The sequence below is a fragment of the Chelonoidis abingdonii genome, chromosome 7 (assembly GCF_003597395.2).
Source record: "Chelonoidis abingdonii isolate Lonesome George chromosome 7, CheloAbing_2.0, whole genome shotgun sequence".
NCBI classification, from domain to species: domain Eukaryota; kingdom Metazoa; phylum Chordata; order Testudines; family Testudinidae; genus Chelonoidis; species Chelonoidis abingdonii.
In genome coordinates, this window is record NC_133775.1 from 62,414,498 (window position 1) to 62,420,119 (window position 5,622).

Consider the following 5,622-nt stretch of genomic DNA (forward strand, 5'->3'; position numbering starts at 1 on the left):
CCCAGCCCCCTGATCGTTTTTGTTGCCCTCCACTGGACTCTCTCCAATTTGTCCACATCCTTTCTATAGTGGGGGGCCCAAAACTGGACACAGTACTACAGATGTGGCCTCACCAGTGTCGAATAAAGGGGAATAATCACTTCCTTCAATCTGCTGACAATGCTTCTACTAATGCAGCCCAATATGCCATTAGCATTCTTGGCAACAAGGGTACACTGCTGACTCATATCCAGCTTCATATCCATTGTGACACCCACCTATCTAAAGCCCCCTATATGAACAGTCCTCTGTAATCACTGTGACAACCTCACTCCACAAAGTCCTTTATAATTATTGGCTCCCTCCAAAAGACCCCCTCAGTTACTGACACTATCCCTTGCAGTGTCCTTTTTATTCACCAATATGCCCACCCAGCTGCTCCTATTTAATCACTGGGAAATACTCACAGAACCCCATATAATCACGAGGACACCCCCAAAGAACCTTCTATAATCTCTGAGACACCCACCCACAATATCCCCTCAAACACCACTCACAAAGTCCCCTCTTAATCAGTCCATCACAGGGTCTCCCAAAATAACTCACTCAGCTCTCCATGACCATTGAGGCAATCTCACACGGTATCAATCCTCAAGATATCTCATATGCACATGGCCTCTTATGGATAGGATAGATGATTCTTTCTCCTGGGGAAAAAGGTGCTGACTGAAACAGAACCAGAAAATGACCCTGAGTCATATACTGACTGAGGCATCTGAACCTTAGACTACTTGTTACGTTGATGAGGGAGCCTGCAATCTTCACTGATGATTATGAACTATTTAAAGAAGCCATTCCTGGTTGGCCAGGACTCACTGAGGTGGGCTACTAGTGGTGGTTCAGAGTAGAAAGGTTTGTCTCGTAATATTGGCTTAAAGCAGCAGCATGTTGGCTGTGAGATCCCAGGAGCCAGAGACCAAATAAAACCAGAGGCTGACTCCCTTGAGGAAGGAGTGGAGTTGATGGCATTCACACAATTTTGTGCAATCCTGCTGGCTGGACCTAAGGAATGGGTTTATTGTCACTTGGTTGCCAATCTAAGAGGTGCTGTACTCCCTGCTGGAGAATTTTCTAAGTGCTGAGCTGAACTATGGAGCTGTAACCCTAGCTAGGAAATCAGAGTTTAGGTGATGAAAAGCGGGTATGCAGTGAAGGGACAGTCTTGAAGAACTATGGATGCCATTTAAAGGATTTTAGTGGGTTGGAATTTCTTGCTTTGAGCATTACACATTCCTGGGTTGAGAGTCACAAACAGCTCTGCCTAGTTTCACATGGCAGACCTACAGCAGTCTCTACTGTTCTATTCCTGGCTCTCTGCTATTCTTCTGACACTGCATTTTTTTTAACAAGGAGGAGATGCGCAACCTCCCCCTCATCCAGATGACTATAGTGGACATGTCCAACATGTCACAATTAGCCTCCTCTGTTTGTCTTGAGGACTTCCTGAATGCCACAGTCAGCAGAGCATCTGATTACATCACCTTCCCCAGGAAAAGCAGCAAAGAATCCTGTGGCACCTTATAGACTATCAGACGTTTTGGAGCATGAGCTTTCATGGGTGAATACCCACTTTGTCACATGCATCTGACGAAGTAAGTATTCACCCACGAAAGCTCATGCTCCAAAACGTCTGTTAGTCTATAAGATGCCACAGGATTCTTTGCTGCTTTTACAGATCCAGACTAACACGGCTATCCCTCTGATACATTCCCCAAGAAAGCAACCATGGTGAAGTTCTACCAGAGAGCCCACTTTCTATTGGTGCTGGGAACCATGCATAACACCCATAGTTCCTGGAGTGCTCCCAACTGAAACACTGCAGCCTTTAGGAACAGGAAACATTTCTATTCAACCCATGAAGATGCTGTGTGTATGAAACCTGCAAACTGCCAAATTTTACTTTGCAAACTTTTGAAATTTAGGTCCATAGCCTTTAGATCTTCCTGCATTGGGAGACTTCTTTCCTACATAGTCAGAGGAGGTCATGCACTTATAGAGTCCCTATAGTTATCTGTCAAGCTAAGAGTTAATTTGACCATAGTAAGAATATACCTTCCTTAATCAATAGCAGATGTTTTTCCTCTTCCACATGTGACCAATTACATTTTTAGCTATCATAATAAGATGGTTGCCAAGATTTTGATAAAAGTTAATCACAGGAGTATTTGCACAGAATCCTAAGGGGGGAAATGGCTGGGTAAAATGGAATGTGGAGCCCTCTGATGCCATTTGAAATGTCTTTGATCTTCAACCAGAAAACTAGTATGACTGTACAAAACCATCACAAGTGGCTAAAGAAACCAGTGACAGGTGGTTTCTAATTTCTCCATTTTTGGGTGTCCAGCCCTAGCTTGAGATATCTTGAACAGGCCTGCTGTTCAAAAGGCAGGTGCTTATCCCTTTCTGAAAATCAGGCCCTTTAAAGATGTCTCAGATTGGGCACCCAAAAATTGCGGTATCTAAAATGACTAGTCATTTTTGAAAACTGAAACCCAGACCTGTTATATTTTCATTAACATTTATAGGCAGTATCATTTTATTTGTAATTTTTCAGGTGTCATGTATCCTTTAAACCAGTTTGATCTGAGTTTCTTTCACAGTATAGAATGACAGTTTGACATATGGTCCCTAATGAGTATATGAATCCTAATAAGTCATCTTTGTGATATATGTTTAAATTTCTCTTTTCATTTTTAAGATAGGAGACATCAGCTGAACAGTAAAATTTCAACAGTATCTAAGACTATCTGACTATTTTCTGTTTAACCTCATGGGCCAGTTTGTGATACCTTTACTCATGTTGAGTTGTATCTTCCTATGCATGTAGTTCTATTGAATTCAGTGTGAGTACTCGCTCTGTAATTACTCAGCATGAGTATAAAGATCATCTTATGGCCTCTTTGAAGTAGCTCATTCTATTACAGTATATATATTTTATCAATATAGTGCTGTGAAAGTAGAATTAATTATATTGTAAAAATAAGAATGGATTAAAGAAATGTTGTATGTACCTTTAAGCAGAAATAAGAAATGTTGAAATACAGGTGCCAGGAAAAGAAACATTAGGCATAAACAAGGGTGCTAATGGCGAAACATTAACAGAAGATCGGTAATAGTTAGTAAGGAAATAAGATATGCATGGCTAGCCCAGGTAAACTTATCAGATTCTGCTTCCTTTGTTATCTTGCTAAATGCTCCCCCCTTTTATCTGTATAAATAAGATAGTTTGTGTCTTGTATGGTGCTCACATTATCTGGGTGTATTAGCAGAGTGCTGTGCTAATAAAACAGAGTGGTCTGACAAACTGAGTCCTGAGTCTAACTTTGACAGTGCTTTCTTAGTACACTGTCGTGTATCCTCAATGAAATTATATATAAGATCATTGAGTGTTAATTCAAGCCATAGGCTCATGAGTCGTTTTTACAATCTATGTTCAGGTCATAGCATAATTGCTGTGAGACAATGTGTGAATTTTGACTATGCTTGCTGAAATTTTCTCATTTTTGTCCTTTTTCTTCAACAGATGCAACTTGAATCAGATCAAGAGGCCAGAGTTTCAGACGTGAAGTTGCTTTCCTTGTTCAGTGTAAGGTGATGATTCTTTTGGCAATCAACAGCACTTGTGATGCTAAGGATCTTATTTCTATACATTTCACATCTGTCATGTTCTGTATACATAACTCTGAGGTGATTTGTATCACAGTGCCTATAATTTCTGATGATACTGTCACATGTAACTAGTAGTTTTGAACATTCCCATACACTATGAAAATTTTTTAGCTTCAGTATAGCATCTGGTACAATATTTAGAGTTTTGGGGCTGGATTCTCCCATCATCTAAGGCCACAAGCAGTAGAAACCAGGGGAACACTCTGCAGGGGGAAACCTGGCAGAGATAACTCTTCTGCCTCTTGCACCAGCAGCTCCTCACCTCATCCTTGAATATGAAGGGAAATATGCTGGTGGGAAAGCTTAGGCAGAGGGGGATTCAAGCCTTCTTCTTTAAAGCACTGATCCAGCAAAACACTTCTGCCCTTGCTTAACTTTAACATTGACTTAGGACTACTCAAATGCTTAAAGTTACGCATAGGCTTAACTTTGCTGGAATGGTTGAAGTGCTTGCAAGATCAGGGCCTTTGTCCCCAGTAGCTAAGGAGATGCCTGCAAAAGGTTGATTTTCCAAACTGTATTTATCAGGCCTTGTGATGTCTACAAGGATTCTTCAAAATTAAGTTGAGCACCTTTGATTTCTAAGCAACGTTTGTCTGAATGGGAGGACTATCACGCCAATATGGCTTTTAAGTCTTGTTTACATGAGAAAGCTGCATTGGTTTAATGCAAGGCATCATTTTAAACTAGTTTAGTTAAACCAATGCAAAAGCCTGTGTGGACACTCTGATTTTGATTTAAACAAGGCTTATTTCAGTTTAACTTAAGACAATTAGGAATCAGTTTAAACTAAACTAAAATAAGCCACTCTCAGTGCAAACTCAGGTCTAATTTGTAGTCTCCTAGCAGCATTTCTGTTTCCTAGATTTTTCCCACCTTTGAATATGTAGGTTTCAGATCAGTATGGGCCAGACTGTAAACCTATTACTCATACTGGTGACCAATTACTCACACAAGTAGTCCCCCTTAAGGTGTCCACTCAAAGAGACCAAGAGTGATTAAAAATGCAGGTAGAAAATAATAATAGTTATAATAAAAAGATTAGTCTTGTGAAAATGACACTAACACATATGGAGAGTATTATTCTTTGTACTGCAGTAGCACTTAAGGTGTTCAGTCAGGGCCCCATTGTGTTAGGTGTTGTGCACGTATATATTACACAGTCCCCATCTCAAAGAGTTTACAAAGAAAGGGCTAGATTGTTAATCCCTCATCCACACTGGACACCTTAAGTGCTACTGCAATACAAAGAATAATACTCTCCATATATGTTAGTGTCATTTTCACAAGACTAATCTTTTTATTATAACTATTATTATTTTCTACCTGCATTTTTAATCACTCTTGGTCTCTTTGAGTTAATTCTGTCTTTACAGTTATTTTCAGCCCCTCCCAAATTAGTCTCTTTCATGAAGCTGTTAAGGAAATCCAGACCAAATAGATCGCTGCAGCACCCTACTAAACATCTTCCCCAAACTCAATAGATTGCCGTTTATTGTTACCATATATTGATTGTCCTTCAGGCAGTTTGTTTTCCAGCAGCTCATGTCCAAACCAATCTGCATTAATCTTTCAAGTAAGATTCTAGGAGATATGCTATTAGTTTCAGCCAGTAAGAGCTAAGTTGAGTTCTTCCTGGCTGCAATATTAAGGGGATGTTAAACATATATATCAGCTAGAGGTCACTCTATGGTGATCTTTGTGTGACACTTGGCGGCTTCATCTCCAGCATCTTTTGGGGAATAACTTGTATATCTTTTACAAATCATGCTTAGATTGCAAGCTCTCTGGGACAGGGGCCTTGGCCAAAATTTTCAAGAACAGGAGCCTGAAGTTGGTTTCCTAAATCCCTATTTAGGCTCCTAAATACATAACCTGATTTTCAAAAGCATTTAGCTCCCAGCAACTTCCAGT